The sequence below is a fragment of the Thermobia domestica genome, chromosome 17 (genome assembly GCF_964235325.1).
Source record: "Thermobia domestica chromosome 17, izTheDome1.hap1.1, whole genome shotgun sequence".
In the NCBI taxonomy this organism is placed as follows: Eukaryota; Metazoa; Arthropoda; class Insecta; order Zygentoma; family Lepismatidae; genus Thermobia; species Thermobia domestica.
In genome coordinates, this window is record NC_137470.1 from 110712542 (window position 1) to 110740365 (window position 27824).

The 27824-nt window shown below is 37.4% G+C and overlaps 2 protein-coding genes across 2 annotated transcripts in view; one reads left to right on the forward strand and one right to left on the reverse strand.

The window, feature by feature from the left end:
* The window catches only part of LOC145674288 (uncharacterized), a 228508-nt gene that overhangs the window by 54943 nt on the left and 145741 nt on the right, over positions 1-27824 (reverse strand). The gene's annotated exons all lie outside the window — the stretch shown is intronic.
* The window catches only part of LOC145674289 (uncharacterized), a 35891-nt gene continuing 24662 nt past the window's right edge, over positions 16596-27824 (forward strand). The window contains exon 1 of the mRNA XM_081744143.1: positions 16596-17491. The gene's annotated coding sequence lies outside the window, so the exon portion shown is untranslated. The remainder of the gene's footprint in view (positions 17492-27824) is intronic.

A 27824-nucleotide genomic window follows, 5' to 3' on the forward strand; every position in this document is an offset into this window, starting at 1 on the left:
CCTGAACAAAAGTTTCATCCATACAATGGACTTGGTAAAGAGAGGTCACTGTGGTTCAATCAACTGTCAGCTTGCTGTTCATCAGTTTGCCGATGGAATGCAATCGTTCTGTCTGATCAGTTGTAGTCAACTGTACGAATGCCACCTTGAGTCACTCCCTTTAAAGGAAGAAGAGCATAGCCAATACGCAATGATGTCAATTTGATTTTAATAATGCCATACCTTACATTTAGTACTTAAAATGGATTCTCCGATAAATGCAATACTAGGCTCGAGATCGCCACCTGGAGAAGTTTTCCTGAAATAAATGAATATGATACCGCTGTCCAAGTCCGTAGCAACCAATGTTGCCACCTAGAAGTCGATACCGGCGTATGATCTATCGTTCACACAGAATATAGTTGAAATAACAGAAATAACGCAAATTACTCCTCGGATTGCAACGAAATAATAAAATAACATAATACTTCAAGAAAGAAGTTTCACGCATAAATTTCAGCATCAGAACATCAATATTATTCGACTTATAACAAGAAATAAAAAATTGATATAACCACTACCATTTTAACAATTTTATGAAATTTGGAATTTAATTCAATTTTCTTATTTTCCTTTCAGGTTTGATCTCCTACGACTTCCTGCTATGCTGCAATGAAGAAAATGATATATGGTTGTTCTTCTGGTAAGTTTTCATGTGGTAGCCATAATTATAATAGAATTAGGTTAGCCGTAGTTTGTAGTTACTTGTGTAAGTTGTTTTAGCTGTAGCTGGTAGTTTCTTGTTTGGTTTGGTTTGATTTAGTTTAACGTCCCACAGTTATGCTTGCTAGGCTAAAGGAGACGTGAAGATACTGATTATAGTGGAATCCGAACCACTTTGGTCGTTCAACTGCACCCCCACTTGGAATTGAAGCCGGGACGGGTAGTTTCTTCTGTACGTTGCAGTACTAGTATTACCAGTGTAGAGTGTAGTCCTTTCTGTGGATTAGAAGTAGTGGTGTTCTCAGATCAGTGTATAGTAAAGACTGTGTGAAGTGTGCCCCTCCAGCAACATCTGAAATTACGCTACTGCTATGTATATATTACAGACGTCCCTAAAAGTCACTTTTGCACAGCTTTCTTAAAAGAGGTGGCATTGGTGATGGGTGATGATTTCAGGGGTGGTCTGGCCCGGGAAAGACCCGCCGGGGAGCTACAACCTTCCCTCTGGGGATATATCCCATCGTGGTCAACGTGGATTACCAGTAGGCGTTTTTTTTTTTTTTTTACTATTTCATTCGCCCTTTGCGCAATGAAATTACCCCCGCAGAAAAATCACAAGTCATTAGTAGTAATGGTGGAACCCATGTTTTACTTAGTCTCTTCGAAAAATAGAAACATTCCTTTGACACTTTATCATTCTTCGAAGTTATAAAAAATGTGACAATGAACTAGCTAGACGTATTTTTGCTTGGGACCTACGAAACGCTATTCAGCATTAAATATTGCGTGCATAAATGGTACATTCAAAACAAAGCAACGTTTTACTCAAACAAAAAAACAAACAAACAAAAAAACATGAGCATAAAAGGGCTGCAAAGTGAAATTCGAACCACTACTCGGATTTGTATCAACAAACAAGCATCCCAATCAGCACCATCAGGAATCAAACCCTGGAATGCGTGCACAGAAAGTACGCATGCTAGATCAACGTTCATGAAGAGGCACCCGTATCAATATGATTAATGCATTTCTCAATCAAGGACCAGATGATTTTTAATAGCACACGTTAAAAGTTAATATTACATTTTGCAACTTTAAGGGATATTACCAGGTCCGTAGCTAGGGGTGGTTAAGGGGGCTCATCCCCCTGCGTCCAACTTCAGTCCCCTAAATATTTCAGTTGTTCTGTGCTGTGTATGTATGAATGTAAGATGAACTCAAGTGAATCCCTTCCTTTCGAAAAACATATTGGGATTGACCCCATGTCTTAGTGTTCTGGCTACAGGCCTGGATATTATCAGTACTGTAAATGAAATTAAATCTAAGTTTTACGACCCACGGTTATGCCGACTAGACGGTGATGATTAGAAATGAATGGAATAGTGGAATGAATAAAGTGGAAGAAAACGCGAGAACCCTAAGAAAATGCAAGCAACTGGTGTTTGTCCACCACAGAGCTCATTTGGCACAAGCTGGGATCGAACCAAGGACCTCACACACCAGAGTTGAACGCTCTACCACTGAGCCAACGTGGCCCACATTATCACCACTGTCTAAGGGATTCTGGTAACAGAATATTTAAGAAGATAAACCAGCAAAGGACAAAAGCAACTATCTGTTTCACGAAATATGTATTTCCCTGTAATATTTGTATTTTAAAGTTTTAGCGTCACTTTCCAACGTCGAGGCTACAATATGAGACGAGATCCTATAACTTAAAGTGGAATTCGAATCACAGTAATAGATTCAAATTTGTAATGCTATTCCAACGGGAATCAAACCTGGGAGTATGTACACCAAAGCCACACGCATTAGAAACGAGACTGGTGGTGAATCTCCTTTAAATACATTCTTAATTAAAAAATGGGTACCTTTTTGGCAATTTATTAAGTTCGCGAATACACACAGGGGGAGCAAACTAGAAGTAGAAGGCCGCATGTGATCCGCGGGCCGCCAGTTGGACTATAACGATACGCAAATATTGCACATTTTCACGGTATAGCTAACAATGGTATCGTATATTAGAACATCCTATAGCTTTAGCGACATTGATGTTCAGAACTAAAGCGAAATTAAAATTCATGATAAATTTGTGACACCGAAACTGTTTCATTATATATCGAAATTGATTTATTTTATTCACTTTTTTAATTTTCTTTCTCAAAAATATACTTGACTAAGCACTATGTTCCACTTAAAACGAAGATTTCAATAATAAAATCAAACGCATGGCTGAGCTTTCTTTAAAATTTTCAGTCTAATACAAAAGCGCCTTTAAGTTAAAATTGGTCATTATAACATTCTTCAACGCATTTATTTATTTATTGGAAGTTAATTTGGAGTATAGAATTTCCGTTAACGTTCTACTGCAGATACAACAATACGCGTAAATACGGCAGATAAATACTCCTTCTCTGATTAGCTAATTAAAGCACGTGACATAACGAATTTTATTCAAGCGTGCATCTCAAACAAAAGACAGTTAGATTACGCTGAGTGATCATCAGAGCAGGTACGTAGAGCACCTAATATGAAAATTATTTATTTTATGTTATTGCTTACTACTTTATATCGTTAGCTATGAGTTATATTTTTATGTTTTTAATATTTAATACAAAATTATAAAAAATTCAGGAATAAATAATGAATAAATGACATTTTGCAAAATTGATAGAGATGGTGGAGGATTGTGATGCTAGTAAAGGGAATATGAGATTTTAACTTTTATTTAAAGGAATTGCTTATAATAGGGATTTGATACAATATTATAACTAGTTTTTTATATGACATGCATCCAAAACGTGAAAGTGCAACAAAAATCGAATTGTGTTATTGTTCGTGCTAGTTCATCTCGCATGAAAAGAAGATATTTCGTTTTCCGAATGGGTTGAGTTTTTTTTACGGCTTTATGCATCACCGCTGTTATGTGATTTTAAGTTCAGTGTTCCGTCCAGCAGCGAGGCTATATGAGACGTGGACCTACAGCTTAACATCGGATCCGCACCACATGAGCTCCCATCGGGGATTGAAAACGGGTCTCTCACGCTGAACACTGATGTTATGAAGAACGTCCTACTATTAACGCAGGGTCCAAACTATGACAAGATTTTGAATCCGGTGCACTTGGGGGATGCGCAGATCGAGATACCTAGCAATAATAGGCCGTGTCCGGATACACTATTTGAATTACAGGACCCGCCACCGATCCGGTGATTTTCTAAAGGATGATAATTTTAGGGGCATCACGTCTTCCATAAATTGCATGTCCTAACATAGTTGGGTGTCACTGTTAGGTCCGTTTGTTATGGATGCATCTACCGTAAGAATGATTTTTCTCTGTAGCAACTGGTGATGACCGAAATGAAAGGAATTTTTAGTTTCATCTCACAATTATGCTCTGAAAGGTTAAAGGGGACAGATGATAAAATGCAAGTGATTATGAATGAATTAGTGGAATAAAAAAGCGGGAGGGAAGGACTGTTGTTGTTAATGATTTCGAATCGAGGGAATGTGAGACAGCCGCGCAGTCAGAAATTTGTGTTGGGGGGTACACCACTTAGTCACTACCTAGGTAGTACTGAACTGGTATTATTCTATAGTCAATAAAATGATAAGTAATTTTAAAGTATTGTCACCTACATTCTTAGCAAAAAATATTAAAACAATTATTTTTATATAAAAAAGAAAGTACATATGTAGTGTAAGATCAAATTTTTAAGGTACATTAACAATTTCTCTCTTAGGGAAATCATAGTTTACTTAAGAAAGTGTAGAAATGTTTTTCCACTTACGAAGATTGGGGAGGGGTTTAGACTCGGTAAATCATCCCTGGTGGTGCGCCCTGTAAGAGACAGATCCTAGCTGGTGTATTTTTGGATTTAAGGGACCAGAATTTTTTGGTTAAAATTATTACTTTTTCGCTATATATTCTGTACTTTTTTTTTTGTTTGTTTGTTCAGGTTAGGCTAGGTTAGCACTTACCTTCACAATTTGGAGAGATCAGCTTACTTGCTAATTTTCTGTAATTTTGTTCGTTCAGGTTAGGTTGGGTTAGGTTAACTTATTTATCTTCACTTAGTTATTACATTTTTGTAACATCATTTGCCCTATAAACATTCTTTTTTGTTGTTGTTGTTTTACCTCATTCTGGTCCCGCAAATCCAAAACAATCCTTCACAGCATAATGCGGGATGCGAAACGAAAGGTTTCAGTTTAATATCCGATGATTATGCCCGTTAGGCTAAGGAAGGCAGATAAGTAAAGCAAGTGAAAGATGATGATCGAATTGGTGGAATGAAATATTGGCAGGAAACAGGTGCGCCCAGAAAAAGCCCACGAACACGAGTACTAAGTGAAGGCAGTGTACAAAGTACCATAGAAGTGTGTTTCATGCTGAATAAAGTGTTTTCCCACTATCCTCATTTATACGTATAACCACCGTACTTAACGCGCCTGCTTCCTACGGACGCACTCTCTCGTTCCGCTCAAGTCCCCCTGCTGCACACCTGCACTCACTCCATTAGATAGCGTTCGTTCTTCTTGTGGCACGCAGCACAAGTTAGTTTGTATTTTAAAGTAAATTCATATTTTATGCACTGCAGTTAGGCCTACGGGAAAATTATAGAAAATTTATATGAAGAACCGATCTTTCACACAAGGTTCAGTGCGGGACTAGTGTGTTCACTCTGGCTGTGGAAATTGTTTTATCTAGAGTGTATCGATTTTTTCGATTTTAAGTAAACAATAGTTTACTTTTTTTTTTTTAAGCGCATACCTTGTTTGAAAAGTTTTTGAAAAAACCTGTTTTTCGAAAAAATGTTTTGAAAAAACCTGTTTTTCGTAAAAATTTTTGAAAAAACCTGTGTTGAAAAAACCCGTTTATCGAAAAAACCTGTTTTGAAAAAACCCGTTTTTCGAAAAAATGTTTTGAAAAAATCCGTTTATCGAAAAAAACTATTTTGAAAAAAATTCAAAAAAACTGCGGGGTAAATTTTACAATAAACGCTCCTGTTCTTCATCCGCGTCGAAAAGTAGTTTTGTTTACATTTCCTTCTTTTTTTGTTATATTGTTAAGTGTGAACTGATGACGTTGTTGTTAGTTTCTTTACGCGATTGAGTTTCATTTGATTACCTAAATGATATGTACTGAGACTGCACTGTGTGTGGTCGATCACTTTGTTAAGTGTCTTTGTTAAGGTGGCCAAATACTGTGTTAACATATAACTTCGTATTTAGTTCTTGTGTAGTGATTGTGATATAAATTTACTTTATTTTTTTTTTAAAGTTAAACAATAACGAGAATGAGTTTTTGAAATATTTGGAACGGGATGGTTTAACCACATAGGGGCATTATTCCGCAGTTGGTCATCCGCCTGCTCTACCAGCAAAAGTGTAATAAAGACTATGAGAATCTAAAAATTATCAATTCTTACTTTAAGTTTACTTTCGGGGCCGTCATTTGCGGTAATTAACCTGAAATGAGTATAAATACAGTGCGGACGATTAGCAAAAAAAAAAAAAAAACAGTACATTAATCATGAACCAACTTGTGCTAGGTTGTCATTAAAAAATCACATATGCTATCTAACAGAGTCAGGGCAGGAACGCAGCAGGCGAGCCCGAGCGTTAGCGAGTAGATGCGTTCGTAGAAAGCAGGCGCGTCAGTGACTGTGAGTATAAGTATAAATGAGTATATTTGAAATGAACTTTGTGTGGCATAAAATACATGTTTTGTGTGTTGTACAGATTTGCGACACTTGTATGATTTCTTTGTATACTGCCTTGTCATATTCATGATGTATTCAATCGGTACATGAATGGAATACTATGTAGTGATACAGCAATGTTCAGAATACAAATGCTCGTTACTTTTCCCAATCCAACCATGTGCCAAGTAGGTCCCTCTGCTTGCCAAATAGTTCGAGACTTATAACCATAAAAAAAAAAAAAAAGTTTTCATCTTCTTACATGTTATCAAGTACACAAACGAGCAAATTATCTATTTCCCCGGTAAATTCTTGAAACTTTGCTCGAAGCGGACGAACAATTATAATTTTAGGTTTTTTTTTAAAAAAAAAAAAAAACCGTTTTATGTTTTTCATGCGGTTTGTATTACACGGAAATTTTATTGTAAAGTCAAAGTTAGGTGTGAAGGAGATCTCGCTGATTTACATACATCTGAATTTCGAAATTGCGGTAAGTAGTATTGTATGTTTTATTGATGTTTATGGGGGAGCTTACCCACCCTTAAGTGTGGAATTCGTGCTGCTTTGTTAAATAGTGTGATTTGGTTCGAAAACTGTGAAGGATGCTATCTACAGCATCAGGTTAAAGCTGGAGAGAGTTTCGTAAAATTTGTCCTGGAGATAGAATACATGCTCCAGTTTATCTTAGTTACCTAAAGGTGGTTTATGTATATATATTTGGCTTGGTTCTGTAAGTGTGGAATTTGCGTTGTGCTGTTTTATTTATTTTGTTAAATTGTATGTTATTAGGACTTTCCTTGTTTTAAATACGGTGGTGTGTTTTTGGCTGGAAAATAGTGCCGAGGAGCTAAAATTCCAACCTGTATTTTTTTTAAAAAAAAACGTTTTTTTAAAAATAATTTCGAAAAAACATAATCACGTTTTTTTTTTTAAAAAAAACGGTATTTAAAAAAAAACAACTAGGCCCATTTAGATTTTGCGGTCCTTTCCGGACGGTGATTTTCCTTGTTCACCTCATCCGACACAAAAAATTGGCCTCATCCGAGAACAGCACGTCATATGCGGATCGAGGTTTCTGTCTGATTTGTTCCGCGGCCCGCTCACAGAATTCGACTCGGCGGTCTGGATCACCCGCGGTTAGATGTTGGAATAGTTCTATCTTGTATGGGTGCCACTTACGCACAGATAAGATTCTCAGGATGGATGTACGGGATACACCACATTCTTGGGCTTGGCAGCGTGTGGGACTTTTTGCGAATGATGCCAATACAGCAGTGGATGTTGATGCGTAAATCGAATTAAGAATTAATTTTCAGAACGCGTCTCATACGTTCCCCTTTCTCTCCCCTTTTTATTTTTTTTTTTTTAAATTTGCATGTGGGTGTGTGTGAATAATCTTAATTCGTATCTACATCGAATAAACCACTCGTTCAATTATTTCCCATTTCTTGTGACGAACAGACACACAACTCAGGAAACAATACTGCTAATTCAACACAGTACTTAAGTCATAGCTCGATCACTACTTCAGACCCACGAAAGATATCTTTTGCTACTTGTTGGTTGATCGATATGCATCTGTTTTGTCAGTCTCGCCAGTCACTAAGAGATATCTCACCAGAATGAAACATTTGTTGGACATCACTTTTGTGTTTCTGTTCGTTATCATCCCTAAAATGATGAATGGGAATCAGTAATCACAAAATTTGCATAGTATTGGCATAATAATAATATCAACATGAGTTGGCAGCCTTCCACAAAAAGTGACCAAATTAATCCCGCCATAACAAAATCTGCGTGTTAATCATTTGACGTGTGATTCATGGTTTTGACTGCTGTGCTCTGGTAATTCCGTTCCTTTTATCTTTCCCGGGTGTTCTTATTTTTCTGTCACCTGTTTTTTTCCTCCGTTACCTACATTTCAGGGGAGAGTCGAAAGATCGGAAGTGCAAGTGGTATTCAGGAATTGCATAAACCTGTAAGAGTAAAGGGTGGTCCAAAAGTGTGGAAAGAAATAAAATCCAAATCATTCAGAATTGGGTAAAAAGGAAAAAAGTGATGATAACTGACAAGGGGAAAACCTTTTGAGACATACGAGACCATCGGCCGCCATCTTGAAATGGCGGGAAGTTATTTTTTAAATGGGAACCCTATCGTGTGATACATCAAATAGGACTAAAAGTTTTCCAGGAATGCAGTGGTAAAATGTTTTTGGGTCTATGACCAACTGTTGCAAAGTTTTAACCTTTAAATATTTTCATAGGAAAAAATAAAATATTTTTTTTTTCAATATCCTATGTCTATGGAATTTGGGGAAAAAATGAAATATCTCATTAAAGTAATTAATTATGTATGCCTTTATACATTTTTTGGAATCCGTCTCGTTTTCCCTGAAATTCACTGAAGCAGTACCTTGAAACTTTTCTAAAAATCCTAATATTAAAGCTCATTGTTGGAGAAGAGGATGGCCAACTTGTAAAAAACTGCCACAGATTTCTGTAATTCCTAAATATTACTTGTACTTCAGAGCTTTCGATTCTTCCCTGGCCTCACCAAGAGAAGAGTGGTGCTGGAACATACTTTGTCAAATTCAACTATTACATGTCATATGGTGATGATACAAGTTATAATATGGCGGAGTTGATTTGTGTGTTGTTTTGTTCTTTAGTGGAAAGATGCCATCTCGTTCTTCGTGCTGCTAATTTTGTTGTTATGCCAATGATGTGCGAATTACCGGTTTCCACTGACCAGTTAACCATCCCTTATCTAAATTTTATTTTGGTTTTCTTAAATGAATAAATACATTCTCAAATACGGGTCTATCTAATCATTTTTGATCCTCAATAATATTTTGAAATATTCTACCTTGTGTTGTTTCAATTAGATAATTTTCGACAGAACTAACATCGCGCCATCTACTATTGAATCCCTAATCTACTCCTTGACACGGACCTCGAATTTACTTTAATTTTAAATTAACAAAAAACTGGCTACTTACAAAGGAATCCTCCCTTGGAAAGCCTAAATATTTTTCTGACGTTTCGGAGCTCTCAGTTGGTTCCTTCCTCAGTGGCAAGGTGAAAAGGATTAACACGGATAGGAAATAAAAGCATAAAACATGGAATACATACCACTAAATAAAGAAATGTAACGTAAAAAGTAGATCCTGAGATGGACGAGCAAAGCGAAATGCAAAAGGAGTGGACTGAATCGAAGAAAGAGCGGGTTTATGTTACGTCACTATTGCTAGATTCAAAGTACGCATCAAAGGTAGGTACCCAATTTCTATCAATGTTGCAAGTATCCAAGTTCAAAGCAGATTTGTATTTATGAATAAAGAATGATTCTTTGATCGCCCGTTTTTAATTTATTTATTTTTTTGCTGAACCTATTACCTTAACCTGTTTTTATTGTGTATATGTTGTTTTAAATGAAGCGCCAATCCCGACATGCCCTCTTTTTGTGATTTTTTTTTTTTTTTGATTGTCTAATATGTTCTTTAATTCGGGTATGTTCTTTAATATTGCATTTTGTTTGGTCTATATATAAGGAGTCATATTCGCATTGAGCGCGGTAAATGCCGGACTTATTTAATGGGTCAACAAAACTTTTGAATCCGGTGAGATGTTTTTGTAGACTTTTTGGGGGGATACTTGAAGCAGATATGTTATGCTTTGCAAGAATACGTTGAATTTTTGTCGATAGTTGTGGAAAATAAGGAATTGCTATCCAGGTTTTTGCTTCTTTGGAAGTGACTGTTTTGGGGGCTTGCAACGATCTACGTGTTTGACTAAACCACTTTTGTAAAATACACAACAGAATTTTTGGTCCTATTTTGTATAAAAATTTCATTTCATCATTAAGATCTTTTTGGCGGTCACAAATTAATAATGCTGTACGAAAGAAATTCTTCCAAATATTGGCCTTGTACAGTGGCAGATGAGCTGACTTGGAAAGGAATTCCTGATTTTCCACAATTATCGACAAAAATTCCACGTATTCTTGAGTGAGTAATCAATTATTGGTAAGTAGACAATTTTTTGTTAATTTGAATGATCCTCTCATGCGCCCATATAATTATAATTTCTTTGGTTTTGCCTATGTAACTCTCATGGCAACTGCATTTTATTTTATAAATACCTGATTCTTCATTGCGATCCGTGTAGTAACTCTTCAATGGGGTGAGGCTCTTTTCTAAAGTTTTGAGAGATTTCAAAGTCGTACGGAAACCGTATTGTGTACAGATCTTATTCAATGCAATTGTCAATCTCGGGAAAAGTAGGAAATCTCACCCATTTTGTCATTCGAGTTGGTGTCAGATCTATCGAAACGTAAATCCCTTTTAACCTGGTTATACCTATTAATAATGGGTTGGATTTCCGTTCATACTACCTAGTTTTCTAAAACTAAAATTTAGGTCAATAATAACGTTTAAAAACCTAGTTCCTATTTGAATCCAGGCTTAATAGGAGTTTAAACTAATTTTCCGTAATCGGGAATACATGTGTCAAAATTAATAGTCAATCGCTTAAAATCCATCTTGCCTTTGCGCGCTATGCAATAGAAATTTAGTTAAATGGTATATTCGAAATATAAATATGTCAGAATCAATAAGTGTTAGCATACAATCTTCGTGTTTGTTTGCCGATAAACAACAGAGAGCTTGGCTCCAGTCTAAAATTTTATTAAGTTGAAAATTTAGTATTTTCTTGATTTCTTATATCTATTTGAGAAAAGTAGTATGTATTTACTTATCGTTAATTATTATAAAATCTTTAATGTGGACATCCTTCGTCTAATCTGTGAAAAGACATTATATATCAGAGAGAGAGAGAGAGAGAGAGAGAGAGAGAGAGAGAGAGAGAGAGAGAGAGAGAGAGAGAGAAAGGGGGGGGGGGGTGACTAGTAATTCGATGCATTCCTTGCAAGGAGATATTCTATAAGTACTTCGGAACATTTTCACCTATATGAACCGGGGGTCGCAAATCAATAGTTTCTGAGTAATTTGCACATGTGTGATTTCTTTGAAATTTGCGGCTAACTTCAGGTACGAAAAAAGTTTTACCTTCACCCACTTCCACATATCGTAGAGCGATAAAATTTTACATGTGTAATCCTCATACCTATGTACGTCATGTATTAACGTACAGCTCGTAACTCTGCACCGTTGCAATTTTATAGGTCCAAACGTGAAGTAAGGTGTAATGGTCCAAAATCCAATACTGCACCTCAGAAAGCAGCGTGGCAACATCGCAGAAATACTTACCCGTAGAAAATGACTGCATGGTTGGGAAGAGGTGGAATGAAGATAGTGTGCGGTCAAGAGAAAACGCGAACTATGACGGATTTCATACCTAGGGTCGTGCATCTGTCTGGCCAACATTCGGGCATTGTCTGGGTGCATTGTTTCCCAGGAGGCAGACACCTTTTTTCAGCATGTCACGCTCTGAGATTTCACAGAATCTCGCAACGCGCTCAGCGATGAGGCATAGTATATCCTGGTAATTGTGGTACCCTTTGCCTGGAAAGCAAGTAGTAATGCCCCATTCTGATCCCAAATAAACGTGACCATCTCTGGTCGCAGAGTTGAACACGGACTTCCTTTGGTGGTGGTACATCAGCATATTGTCACTGGTTTGACTAGGTTTCCTTGGTTTTCTTCACTCTCACCAGGCGAAGCCCAGGATAGTACCTTCTAGAAGGTCAGACTCAGTTACTTCTCAAACCCTAGACCCACCTACAAGACCGATGTGACCGCGGAGTTGGAGGTCCGAACACTTCCTTGAGTCATTTCCTTGCATAAATACATAAATAAATACATCGCTTACAGCAATCGAAAACATCGCTTTAATAACTCAAAACAAAATGTACCACTACTAAAGGAAGTCCGTGTTCAACTCTGCGACCAAAGTAATGATCACGTTTATTTGGGTTCAACATGGGGTATTACTACTTGCTTTCCAGGCAAAGGATACCACAATTACCAGGATAAACCATGCCTCACTGCTGCGTGCGTTGCGGAATTCTGTGAAATTCCATAGCGAGGCATGCTGGCAAAAAGTGTCCTCCCCCTGGAAAACAACGCACCCAGACAATGCTCGAATGTTGGCCACACAGATGCACGACCCTGGGCATGAAATCCGTCATAGTTGACGTTTTCTCTTGACTGCACCATCTTCATTTCACTTCTTCACAACCATGCAGTAATTTCCAGGGGCAAGTACTTCTGCGATGTTGCTACGCTGCTCTCTGAGGTGCAGTATTGGATTTTGGACCATTAAACCTTACTTCACGCTCTGACCTATAACACTGCAACGGTGCAGTGTTACGGGCTGTACGTTAATACATGACCTACAAAGGTACGCAGTATTACACATGTAAAATTTTATCGCTCTACGATATGTGGAAGTGGGTCAAGGTAAAACTTTTTCGCGCACCTCTCGTTAGCCGGCAAATTTCAAAGAAATCATACATGTACAAATTACGCAGAAACTAATGATTTGCGACCCTCGGTTCATATATGTGAAAATGTTCGAAAGTACTTATAGAATATCCCGTTGCAAGGAATGCATCGAATTACCAGTTACCCTGTATATACGTGTATAAATCTTTCATCATCCAGCTTCGATACGGAATTCAGCGTCGACACTTAATGTTTGATTATAGCAAATAACCATATACAGTAAAACCTGTCTTCAACGGACCCTTTATTAAACGGAAAACTGTCTTAAACGGAAATATTGTCACGGTCCCATGAATTTTGGAGTAAAAAACGTGTAAAAGGTCCTTCATTAAGCGGAAACTGTGTTATGCGGACAACGGAAAGCAAAATAAAACTTTAACGGAAAATTTTCAGTTTCAGACTACACGGATTAGAAAAATTTTTAGACATCATGTGAGAGGACTAACATATACATTAAACTGTCTGCGATAAATTCTTCGTTCTTTTCTTAAATCTTTATGGACAGTGTTGACCCTTGCCAACCACTACTCATATTTACCGGGATTTCACCCCCACAAGTTTCGGCTAGTCCTTCGGAGCATGTCAGCTGTCAGTCTTCTTTGTGTCCGCTTGTGTAGCGACTAGCGACAGCCAACAAAAATGAGGAAAAAATTGATAAAACAAGGTTCTGGAAAATAGGAATTGACGCAACAAAAGCAGGAATTATATATCCTTATCCCGTGTCGTAAAAACAAGTAGGATAGAGTTCAGAGGACTTTCAAAATTCCAGAGAAAGCTTTTCTGTATCTTGAACTATACCGCAGCCAAGCAGCAATGTATACAGAAAATCCTGCTTGACTACTGGGACAAATAAACAAAAACGTTTTTTGTGTATTAATCCGTAGAAGGAAGAAGTACTGTAATTGAACAAGTTACGTACACTTATATATATTCTCAGTATGTCCATAAGAATTTTTTTAAAAGGAAAGGTCTACCTCCATTAGGCGGAAACCTGACTTTAACGGAAATTTTTGCGGGTCCCGCCCGATTCCGCTGAAGACAGGTTTCACTGTATAATTAAACATCTATTAGTCAATTAGGGAATTCCTTAACAGTGATTAGCACAGTACATTTCACCGTATCAATATAACGACCGTTTTAATTAATTTTTTGCATTTTGCTATTTTTCGTTTGTTTTTTTTTTTCCTTCCTGGTACTGCAGTATTATTATTTGCTGCTTTCACTTCAATATTATAAGAGATTATTTAATATATACTATAAAAATTTTCAATGAAGTAATTATTTCGTCTAATATCTATATTTCTATATGTTGACATTATTTCTTTACAGATTCTTAATATCTATAAGATTCATAGTAAGTTAAACTGTCGAAAATCTTAAATATTCTTCGTACATGACTAAGCATTAACGTTATTTTGTTATGTACTACTTTTATACAAATGTGAAAATATATCACTCATTTTAAACCTAGTTCAACTTTCTATAAACTATTCAAATTAATCCTACAATGCATAGTGGGACACACATGATCCGTAGTGGTAAATAATCTGTGCTTTCCTACACAACGGTATGTAAAAAAAAAAAAAATGAAATCTTTGAGTTTTACGTCCCACGCTTATGCCGGTTAAGCTAAAGGAGACGGTGATGATGAGTAATGAATGAAATGGTGGAATGAAGAAAGTAAGAGGAAACGGGAGAATCCCGAGAAAACCCACGCACACGGTGTTTGTCCACCACAAAGTACACTTGACGGGGGCTGGAATCGAACCTGGGACCCCAAGCACCAGAGGTGAACGCTCTACCACTGAGCCACCGCGGCCCCACACAACGGTATGTAGTTGCTAATGCATGTTGAACCAGATTGGGAACGTTCGAAGTTAGATGTAATTACACAGTTTCCGCATAGATGGCACTATTTAGCATACCGGTACTTCCGTTACTCATTTTTGTTTTCTTTTGCAAAACTATTTTTTTCCACAGAAAATAAAAAAAAAAATCATGCATTGTAGGGTTAATGCTTATATTTCAAATGTTTACTATTCTCTTAACGATTTTCTAGGAAGATGGAACGCTTAAATAAATAAACTGCGCTGTTAACGAACGACAAAAGGGAAATATCTGGTACTCTGTTGCAGTCTCAATGCTAATTGCGGCCTAAATATTACTATGACTTACTAAATAAATTTATATTTATGGAAAAGTCTAGGATTTTCGTAGTTCATTTATGAGACGCAAGCTTTCCATCTACCTTGGGAATTCATACCAGGAAATCTTCGAAATTCAGTTTTGACCTTTTGTATCCTAGCGACAATTTTCTACGTAAATAGGATTCTACGTTTAAAAAATTACACTGCTTTACAAGCCATCAAACGTAGCTGCTACCGTATCAATCCCTCAAGTGCCTTTAGCGGCCTCTTCTAACGTTGTCGCTGAAGACTAATATGATTAAAATAAAACGTAATTTTCTATGGAGTCAGGCCCTATGAAGTTTTTATCTTGTGAGAATTTGACTTCTGCCTAATTAGGGAATTTATTTTAGGAAAATTTGTTCTAAACTTAATTGTTAAATGTACCAATATTTTAAATTTTAACTTAAATCGACAATAAACTCAACATTTAGTTAACTAAAAAAAAAATAAAATAAAATAAAAAAAATAATAATAAAAAAATAAAATAAAAAAATGCTACTTACCAATGAATCCTCCCTTGGGAAGCCTGAATATTTTCCATACGTTTCGGAGCGCAAAGTTGGTTCCGTCTTCAGTGGCAAGGTAACAAGGATAAAACACATAGGGGATAAAAGGTGTAAAACAAGGGATACATACCACTAAATAAGTGCAACGTAAAGAATGGATAGCAGAGCAAAGCGCAAAAGTGAGAGCTGAATCGAAGGAGGCGCGATGTCCATGTTACGTCACTATTGCCAGATTCAAAATAAGCATCAAAGGTAGGTAACCAGATTCTATCAGTGTTGCCAATATCCAGATTTAAAGTAGGTTTATATTTATGATAAAGAATGATTTTTAATCTCCCGTTGTTTCTTTGTTTTTGCTGAACCTATCACACTAACCTGCTTTATATTGTGTGTATGTTGTTTTAAGTGAACCATCAATTCCGACATGCGCTCTTCTTGTGACGTTTTTCATTGTCTAATATGTTCTTTAATTCGAGTGTTAGTATTGCGTTTCGTTTGGCCTATATATGAGGAGTCACATTCGCAGTCGATAAATACCTGACTTATTTAGTGGATCAATAAAATAACTTTTAAATCTGCTAAGATGTTTTTGTAGACTTTTCGGGGGGTGATACTACAAGCATATGTGTTATGTTTTGCAGGAATACGTTGAATTTTCGTCGATAATTGTGGAAAGTAAGGAATTCGTATCCAAGTTTTTGCTTCTTTGGAAGTAATTCTTTTTGGGGCTTGCATCGATCTACGTGTTTGATTAAACCACATAACTTGTAATCTTTTCTTTTCTTTTTTTTTTTTTCCTATTTTGTATAAAAACTGTATTTCGTCATTGAGATCGTTTAGACGATCACAAATTAATAATGCCCTGCGAAAGAAGTTGTTCCAAATATTAGCCCTGTACAGTAGCGGATGAGCTGACTGTTGATGTATGTAAGTAGTGCCTACATTAAGTTTTCAATATACTTTTGTTATACATTTATTGTAAGATCGGGTAGTCAGCAAGTCTACAAATTGAAGACAGTTACCAGATTCACGTTCGAGGGTGAACTTCAGTCTAGGATGCTCATTGTTGAATTGTTCAAATATTTGTAAAAGTGTATTCTCGTCACGTACAAGTATTAAAATATCATCGGCATAACGGTAATATCTAATGTATTTAAATTTCTCCTGCTGTAACATAGAAGTTTCAATCAACAATTTTTTATAATATTGAAAATAGTGTGTTGCCCATGGCTAAACCATAATTCTGGGAAAAGTAATGATTTTTCAAATTACAATACATTGTAATTTGTTAAACAGACCTCAAATAATTGTAATGAAAAATGGGTTTCATAGGCAAAGTAAGTTCCAATGGTATGGACGGTTACATATCAACGACGTCTATGGATGCAAGTAAAATGGCATTAGCATTTACAAGTGATGATAACTATTGTTTAACGTCAAGACTACTTTTCACAACATATTTGAAACCATTGTTGTAATCACAGTTTTTTTTTTTTTTTTTTTTTTTTTTTTAATATATAACCATTTGGATAGTAAATAAGCTGAATGGTTAAAACTTGATATGATCGGGAGAAGGAGAACTTTTAGTAACTCACTATAGGGAAGCCAGCAAGAGAAGGTCTCTGACAGCTCGCACTGACGTTGCCACTACTCACGTGTTAGGCCTTTTTTCGGTGCATCTATAATGGCAATTTAATGGTGTAAGACAGAGTGACTGTGGTTGTTGACACTAGTACCAAAGTAGGCCCTGTGTTGTCCCAACGCATGTAGTAAGAAGCGTCAGACACCACCTCTTGTTGCCCCTACTATAGTTTTCGGAATTTTATCTTCCAGTTTTCAAAAGGAAAGGTCAGCTTTTAGTCCGATCCTGTTGAAGCTTTGGTAGAAAACACTGAGCGGTTCAACGTGCTACGGTCTAATCTAAAGGTAAGTACGGTAATGTGCTTTTAATAAACTTAGTTTTAGGCACTTTATTGTTTACTATTGTAGATGTTAAATCAACATATGCTTTCATAATCTAGATGTTTAAATTATAAATATCTTTCCAGCTGTAAATATATAGTTTTATTCTATTTAAGTAACATATTTTGTCTTTTTTTTTTTTCTTTCTTCATGCTCTGAAGACATGTTGTTACATTAACCTCTTAAGCGGGTAATTTGTCACCTGAGGCCAATAGCCTGTTGGGGAATTTTTTAAGCTTAATTTAAGATAGAAATTTTATATTATAATATTGCTTTATAAAGTGTTTGAAACAAATAATAGTACTAAATTTTAACTATATATTATTTTAATATAACCTACTCTAATACAACCCACATGAACCAATAGAGATTTCACAGTTATGACCATCATAATCATCATCACAAACATGTCAGTTTGCCAATTTTCAGTAGTTGTTTTGCGTAGCGTCACGGAGAATCTAACCTTTGTTGGGGCAACCACTTTTTGGTTTGAAAGATCTTATCTTTTTCTAACTGTTTATGCCGCGTATGAGTGTTGCATTTTGGGGAAACTTCTTGCCATGCATTGATCATATTCTTCTCTGGGTTTCCCTGTCATCTATTGAGCATATTTTCAGTGGGCAACTTGTTAGTCATTTGTCGAGAAAAATGGCTGTCTCTACAAGTTCAGCTGCTGGTACCTTTCGTAGAAAACGAGTTCGTGATGATATTGCACCTCTCCTAGATGAATTTCCTCGATCGTTGCAAACAAACGGTGGTCTCGCACTACCGAATTCTACCCATTGTGTTGGTACTTGCACATAACTATCCGGCACATCGTTGTCGAATTCTGTTTCACTCTCACTGTCAGTAGTCTAATATTCTTCGGAATCACTTGAACTTTCACTTGTGATTGATAATTCATCTAGGAGAGGTGCAATATCATCATCACGAACTCGTTTTCTACGAGAGGAACCAGCAGCTGAACTTGTAGAGGCAGCCATTTTTCTCGACAAATGACTAACAAGTTGCCCACTGAAAATATGCTCAATAGATGGCAGGAAAACCCAGAGGAGAATATGGTCAATGCATGGCAAGAAGTTTCCCCAAAATGCAACGTTCATACGCGGCATAAACAGCTAGAAAAAGATAAGATCTTTTCGCGACGCCAAAAAGCGGTTGCCCCAACAAAGGTTAGATTCTCCGTGACGCTTAAACGCGGTTCACCCAGTTAAGAGGTTAAAACAACTGTCCTTTATAAGCTATGTATTGCATTTTCATTTTCTTAGGTGTTAATATTACTTTTATTCGCCTTACATTTGTGATGTCAACCTGCATGCTATAAAGACATGATACTGTACATTTCACTCCATTTATTATGCTTCTCTAACGGTATGTTACATTTCGCCCCCAGCAAGCAGAAGGATGCTAAGCGCCACTTTCCTTGATTTCCAACTAAGTGCATATTGTAAAGATTTCTCGGGTAGAGCAAATAATGTACTCGGGATTTGGACTTTTCCCTTCACCTTTTTATTACAAAAGTTTTATGTACACAAATTATAGTAAGAATTTCCTCTAATATTTAGGTGAGATTAGATAGGAGCCCGGTGACCAAGCGTCGTGGGCCTTGGGGTTAGGTACTCTCGGTGACCGTGCGTCGTGAGAGGGGTGTAGATTAGGTTTCTCTTTCTCGGTGACCGTGCGTCGTGAGAAAGAGGATAGGAACCCGTTGACCGTGCGTCGTGGGTATAAGGATAGGTACCTCTCGGTGACCAAGCGTCGTGAGAGGGGTTTTAGGTGTTGTGATCAATCCGTGAAGATTGATGTTGGTCGAGGTGTGCAGGTCCTTTTTATTCTGTCTTGTCGGCTTCCATCGTGGGTATTCGTCTTTCCGACTGATGGCGATGGTGATCGACTCCTCTTCGGGAACGTCGTCTGTTTGTTTGTGTTTATTATCAACACATGTAGTTCACACGTGGTTATTGCCTGGTACGGCAACGTGGGGATCCTTACACCCCCGGGGCGTAGAAAAAAAATAAGCCACTGGATTATTTTTTCGTGTTTGTGCCAGCATGTGGAGTCCGCATATTGGGCACAGTAGACACTGGAAAACACTATAACACTGAAACACAAAATCAAAGTCAAAAGCACTGGTCACTGATATCACTGTTTGAGATATTATCACATAAGTTTTAAAGTTGAAGTTGGAGCACTGACAGTTTGTCCTCTTAAGCTAAGCAGGATCCGTAGATTACGTCATCTCCCTCAAAGGAGAGGCTGTCGAAGCTCTGATGATTACAGTTAATAGTTATAACTACGTCACTGATAGTAATGTCCGCAGTATATGTTATGAAGTTCGCACGTCATATGGTGCTATTATATAAAAAGTTTCTAATATTGGTCTAGTTCTAGCTAGTACTAGTTAATAGATGACAAAACATACTTAGAGAATGGTTAAAGTCAGTACTTTGAGAATTGTAGTCACGGCGGAAAAAAGGTTGCCAATCAAAAGTCCTGATTTTCTGAACGCTCTGTATATGTAGGTTAATGTGGTAGGGACAGTTATATGATACGCAGCAGAGGAGCGAAGATAAAAATGTTGTAGCTGGCCTTGTGAAGTTCGTTCGCTCGAAGTCGAAAGAAAATGCTGGCTTGCAATTTTGTTCACTGAAGGAAATTGTATGTATGCTTATTTATATGACAGAATGCAGGTTGGTTAAGAATTATAAGAGTGAGAAAAAAAGACAAGGGATCGCTTGAGATTTGAATACTAAGGTGGGTACTAGATTTGGTCACTTCAAATAGTTAGCTGTATCATATGCTGTATCTTGGTTTCTTCTATTCCATGGTTTATTTCTTGTCTCGCTTTTTTTTTCTTCTTTGTCTGCCGCTAAAACATGAAGAGTGCGCTTCGCATGTCGCTCGTTCATATCTGCTGAGGGAATGATGATCTTGGTTTTCTCTCTTCTTTTCTTCTTCCTAGCTGGTGCGTAAGTCATCATTATCGTTGTATATGTATTCTTCGGCGGCATGAAATTGCTTAATCCTGTCAATGGAAATATTCTGTTCTCTCTCCCTGAAATTATGGGGCATGCGAACTCGATAGAGATTATTGTTTAGTTTTGAGATTATTGTAGCCGGTCCGCAGTATCTATCGGTCCATTGTGATGACTCTCCAATCCTTCGAAAGGGAAAGTAAATGAGTACTTTATCTCCAGGGTGAAAAATTTGTTGTTTATGTCTTCTATCAAAGTACTTCTTTTGTTGTTCGTGAGCCTTCAGTAAGTTATGCCGTGTCTTTTCTCGAAGTTTTACGAGTTGGTCCCGTTCAAGCTGTAGCTGAGGGATAATCCTTAGTTTGCAATCGCTGATGGTCCTGGGTTCGTATCCAAACATGAGGAAGAAGCTGGATTTCTTCGTTCCTAATTGAGCGAAACTATTTAAACCAAAAGTAATATGAGGCAATAATTTTGGCCATGTTTCGTGATTTTGTTGGACGAAAAATTTTAAGGAATTCTGCAGTGTTTTGTTCATAACTTCGACTAATCCTATGTCTTGGTGGTTGAAAGCAGGGCAAAACTTAAATTCAAAGTTATATATCTCTGCTAGTTTTTGAAGTTTCTTCGCTCTGTGCACAGGATGTCTGTCTAGATGAAGGAAACGAAAGGCGCCGAATTTCAGAATTATTTCTTCCAATAAGAATTGTTCAATTGTATCTGCTGTAATCCCATTAACAGCTTTTGTCACTATATAACGTGTACTTGTTTCGATGGCGACTAAAACATATTTTGGTTTTCCTTCTTCGTGCGGATAGGGACCTAAGCCGTCAAACATCCATCGTTCTCCTATATGGCCTATCGGGTGATGCAGAAGTTCACCTTGTTGTTTTCTGGGTAGTTTTTTCAGGAGTTGGCACTCTCTACAGTTCTTGATTCTGAATGCCAAGTATGATTTCATGTTTGGCATGTAGTATTTGTTAAGGACAGTCTTATATGTCTTAGAAAACCCAAAATGGGGAGCTGACGGGTCTTTATGAATAGACTCGAACCAATGTCCTGCCAAGCTTTTCGGGATGCACAAAAGATGAAGTAGCCCAAGTTCTGGATGTTTTTGTGTTCGATACAATATGTTGTCTTTTAATTGGAAATATTTGGCTGCTCTCGTGGTGGAACTTTTTGCCGGTTCTCCCCCTTCTAAAACTGTTATAATATCAGCGTATGCGTCATCCTTACGTTGTTCTTCTCGTAAGTTCTTCAAAGATCCTGAGTATTCTATTTGAAGAATGGGTTCCTCTAATGAATTAGATCTGTATGCATGTAGATCTTCGATTGCCTGATGTGGGTCCATGGGTTCTGAAATATCACTGCTATTCTGCTCTAAGCGGCTAATGATATCAGCCGGATGTTTCTTTCCTTCGATGTGACAGATATCAAAATTATAGTCAGCTAAGAAAAGTCTATAGCGAGTGTATTTCCCTACCCTGTCCGGGTGACTACGTAAAGAGGTTAGACATTTTGCGTCTGTGAACAATTTAAATTTACGATTGAGTAAGAAATATCTAAATTTGCGTAAAGCATATATAATAGCATACAGTTCTTTTTGCCATACTGAGCTCTTGATCTCAGTTTTTGTGAGACGTCTACTACAATAGGAAACGATTCTTTCTTCGTTAGTTTTGGGATCAAAACAAGCTAATAGCCCTCCAATCTGGTGAGAGGATGCATCTGTGTATAGCCTTATCTCTAGCTTTTCGTCGAAATGATAGAGAGAAGGGGCATTCAAAATGTCTTCTTTCAATTTTTCAAATAATTCGTCATGTTTTTCTGTCCATTTAAATTTGGCATTTTTAGTAAGAAGTTGCTGGAAAGGTTCTACCTTGGTCGTGAAGTCCTTGATATGACTTCGTAAATAAGAGCATAGGCCAATAAAGCTCTTAAGTATGCGTTTGGTCGTTGGCTTTTTAAAATTCTTGATCTTCTTAGCGATTTTTGGTGAGATGCTTATCTTCTCTCCGGATACAAGGAATCCTAGTACTGGTAGTTCTGTATATAACAGGTGCGTCTTCTTGGGATTGGCTCGGAAGTCGTGTTTCCTTAATTTTTGAAATAAAAGCTCCAAATCTGAAAGTTGTTGTTCCCACGTATAAGAACCGATGACGATGTCATCTGCGAAATTGGTTATGCGTTTAGGTAAGCCGTCTAGTAGCATTTTTATTACTATAGTCAAAGATTGGGAAGAGGAACAATGACCCATTACGCATCTAAGGAATTTATAACTTTTGCGTGTATGATTTACCTCGAAAGTCATATATTTAGTGCTTTTTGGATGCAATTTTATTTGAAAATACGACTGGGAAATGTCCAAACTTGAAATCAGGTTTTTTCCTTTTAAAACCTGTAAAACGTCCTCTGTATTTTGAAATGGTATGCTTAGGTATTTTGTATAAACATTACATGCCTGGAGGTTCAACACAAGCCTGAAATCTGAACTGTTTGGCTTTTTAATTGCAATTAAAGGTGAGGAGAAATTACTAGTCTGCGTCTCCGTTATGATTTTTGCATCTAACAGCTGTTGTATCTGCTTATCAATTTGATCTCTTATCCCTAATGGAATTGGTGGGGAACGGTGATGGAATGACGCACTTTTATCTATACGAATTTTGTGTTCATATCCTCTAAAATAGCCTATATCCTCTGGGCTGTATGAAAACACATCCCTGTATTTATACAATAAATTGGTTACAGCTATTCGCTGGTATTCTGGTAAATCTGGATTTATGTCAAAAAGGTTAATGTTAAAAGATTTAGCAGTTTGCCTTAATCTTTCCTTTATCTCTTCTTGAGTACGAAATTGATGCGCTTTCTTTTCGTCTTCTTCTATTGTAAATGAAAATTCTTCCACGCCCTCCTCTGTATACGCCACTGGTGTACCTTTATTTAATGTTATTATTCGTGACGTGGGATTGGAAATGAGTAATGTGAGGTCGTTACTCGGTACTCTCATGGTCATTGCCTGTAAGCCGTATCGGTCTAATAATGATTGCAAAGGAGTAATGTAAAATGCAGCGTCATGAATTGTTTCTCTTTGAATCGATACAGGAAAGAAGAAATGTGATTTCGCTGGTATCGTAACTTTACTTGCTGTGATGACGTTTGCATTTCTTTGCAAGTGCAATGAGTGCATAGTGTCTCGTGACATTTCTTCCGATTCTTGCTTTTCTATTGGAAACGTAGGTTTCCTAGGTTTTCTGTATAATGATATAGATTTATTCTCCAAGTCTATTTGAGAGAAAAGTCTTGTGAGAATGTCATTCCCAAAAATTGGATTGAAGTCAGCATCTATGATGCGGAAGTAATGTGAGAAAGTAGTGTTGCCAATTTTAAATTTAATTAAAGCTATTTCTTTTAAAGTTAGAACTTTGTTGGCAATGCCCTTGATACGAGTTTGAAATGGTATTAGCGTACACTTTGGGGGTACGTCCCGTCTTGACCATAGACTAAGACTAGAACCAGTGTCTATTATAGCTGGTAGACTGTTTGTATTAATATTAATATTGAGTAACAGTTTATTATTTTCTATTCCCAATCTAACGTGTTCACGATGTTCATTATTGGTCGTCTGGGTGAAAAATTTGGCGTTCGTGTCCTTAAGAGTTTTCGCTGTTGCCTGCTCTTCTTGAATGCCAACACATCTTAATTGTGGTGGTGTTTGTGTGGCCCGCGCCGACTTTTCGGAAATGGCCCGCGAGGCTTGACTTTGGCCTGCGAGCCCATCTAGGCGTTTCCCTGGTTGGAATTTTTTGGATTATTCCAACAGGTAGATGCTCCGTGGTTCTTCTTGTAACAAATTGAGCAGACTGATATTTTGTCGCCCTTTACAAAATTGTTCCTTTTTCTACCACCGTTATTTCCTTTATTGCTATTCTTCGCATCCGCTTTTCGACCGTTGTTACGCCTATAATTAGACTTCATGGCATTCTGTGCTACCATTAACGATAACTCGGCCATTTGATTTGCTAATTTGGTAAGGTCCGTGTGAGGAGGTTGTGAGGGCGGGTTTTGACTTTGGTGGGGGTGCGGATTCGAAACTTCAGGTGCAAAGGAAGTTGACTGAGGAGGGAAGATATTCTGCGATGGAGGTGCAGAAGGTAACGATTGCGAATAACTAGGAGCAGGTTGGGTGTGATGCACAGTAGAAGTTGGCTGTTGTGCATAGGTTGGCATGCATGAATTGGAATTCGTTTGGCTATACTGGTCGTACAAAGGGAGTGGTGAGGGGCGGTTAGGTTGGCCGATTAAAGAATGAATTGCCTGTGACAATTCTACATAATTCCTCTTTTGCATGAGATCTTGAGCTTTTTCCAGTTCGTGGAGTCGTTCCTGCAGCCGCTGGATTGTTGGAAAGGATTCCATCGCTATCTTTTGCAGCAAATTTCGTTGTAGTCCTAACGAAAGAAAATGAATTTTCTGTTCCTCTGAAGCCTCTGGCATCAGCTGTCTAATAGCCCTCAATTTCCTTAAGAAATATGAATCGACTGATTCATTTTCGTTTTGTTGAATTTGAAAAATTTCTAATTCCGCCTTATACGCTGGTATATTTGGGCGGGACAGAGAAATTAATTTGGTTTTCAGCTGTTCGTAATTTAGTGTGTCGAATTGATTCAGATTTTGCAATTGTAAGACAAAGTCAAGAGCTACGTCCTGTAGATACATAGGAAGAATTTCTTTCTTCTTTTCGGGGGTCCAAGCCTGAAGTAAAGCCAAATGATCAAACAGCATGAAAAATCGATCGGGATCGTCAGTACTGTGACCAGAATATCTAGTTAAGTGAGGAATATTAAGAGGTATGCGGGAGCCTGATTCTGCCATATTGTTATCGCCTTCTTTATATGTATTTTTCCCAGATCTAGTTGTCGGCATAAAAACCTGCCAGCCTGTAACGAATCAATCTACCGTTAAGAGTAATGAGAGTATTTATGAGAATACGGATACTATCTTTTATATGATCCTGCTTTTAGTAACACTTACACTGTATTGCAAAAAAGTTTCTAAGTCCGTGATAAAAAGAGCGCCCCGTAGGAAAGTCCTTTTAGTGTCTGCAAATAGACGCCGACGCATCTACCATGTAAAGATTTCTCGGGTAGAGCAAATAATGTACTCGGGATTTGGACTTTTCCCTTCACCTTTTTATTACAAAAGTTTTATGTACACAAATTATAGTAAGAATTTCCTCTAATATTTAGGTGAGATTAGATAGGAGCCCGGTGACCAAGCGTCGTGGGCCTTGGGGTTAGGTACTCTCGGTGACCGTGCGTCGTGAGAGGGGTGTAGATTAGGTTTCTCTTTCTCGGTGACCGTGCGTCGTGAGAAAGAGGATAGGAACCCGTTGACCGTGCGTCGTGGGTATAAGGATAGGTACCTCTCGGTGACCAAGCGTCGTGAGAGGGGTTTTAGGTGTTGTGATCAATCCGTGAAGATTGATGTTGGTCGAGGTGTGCAGGTCCTTTTTATTCTGTCTTGTCGGCTTCCATCGTGGGTATTCGTCTTTCCGACTGATGGCGATGGTGATCGACTCCTCTTCGGGAACGTCGTCTGTTTGTTTGTGTTTATTATCAACACATGTAGTTCACACGTGGTTATTGCCTGGTACGGCAACGTGGGGATCCTTACAATATAATGACTACCCACTTCATGTTTAATGTTGTGCAGAAAGGAGACAAGTGGCAGGAGACAATATGAAAGGTCTGCAGTGAAAACTGAATTCTAGAAGAAAGAAAGAATCGGAATTAATTAGTGCTTTATTTTATTTATGCTCTCCTGAGAAATTTTAGTTTTGGCGCTTAGCACCTTTCTGATTTGTGAAGGCGATATATATATTGTTCTGTACGTCTATGCTGTCATATTTTTGTCTTGAAAAATTGATTGCATTCAATTTTTACATATCCGTTCTGCCTAGTAGAAATGTACCTTTTTTCCGTAAGCATGAAGCTGCGTGTTATTTAATGTAAGAAAAATAAAAATTCTTACATCAAATTAATTTATATAAAATACTGCTTTACCATACTAAAAATATCCACAACCAATTTGATAATAATCTATTTACAATTCTTTCCGTCACCTATACATTATCATGATTAATTTTGTGTGTGTGGTTAAAATCCATGAGATCCGTTAATAAAGACTCGGTTGTCTTTTCAATTTTGAATATTTCGTAGTCTGTTGTGGACTTAGAATTAAGTAATCGTAATATTCGACATTTTAGCTTGCATCGTCCGCGACGACTTAAACGAACCTTTTCGTCTCCTTATGTGAGTGTAATTAATTCTCTGAGTCACTGTAAATTATTAGCACTTAATAATGTAGACGTAGCAACGTAATTGATTCCATTAATCTAGTGTGGGAAGGTCTGAGGTTATTAATTTCTTCACCAGTATCCTAAGGATCTAACTACGCTCTAACTTAAAATTACTTAAATCTATTTAATATTTTTTACTTGACATCCTTACAAAGGCGTACGCCTCACAGCATTCTGTATCATGACGACATGCCTTAATGACACTGTTATAGGAATGAAGGTAGAGCTTAAATACTACAATATTCAGGGATATAAAGACACACGTACTTTCCCAATCTCGTATTCGTAATCTTTTCGAAGAAATGAATTGCTTGACACAGAAGTATGTTTTAATAATATTTCATTGAACATTTAGGAAATGTAGAGTTTTTAATGTCGTGTACTAAATCTGTTCATGCAAGGAACATATTTCTCTCTCACTAACCTGCTGTTAACTGATGCATATGACTTTTCTCTTATGATCCTGGAAACGGCTCGTCCTTGTGAATCGACGAATGAGACTAAACGCGAAGTCCATTGGATGCACTACTTATCCAGTGCAACTTAGAATGAGGTAGGTGGTAATTGAGAGTGTTACTTCTCAGAAAATAGTTTGTTTTGAGTTAGCGCTGTGGACTTGGCTATTTATCTTTGAAAGGTTAAGGTGTTGGTCTGCTACTTACGGGTAACTATACTAGAGACAGAACTGCATGAAACTAGGAAGTCCCCAGTTTATGTACAACAGAAGAGAGAGTACTGAAACGTGGAGAAGTACTACATGTGGTGTCTCAAAACCAAAATCTTGACATGTGCAGAAAAATGTCAGTTTGAGAGAAATACGTTCATCAGCATGTCACTAGGAAGTTCTTACAGTTTGTTACAATTTGTTGCACACACAGTCTCTCATGACAATGAAGTTATACAATAGAGACAAACAACATAATTCACATATGTAGACATAACGCTATTCTTTTCCGGTTTGTCT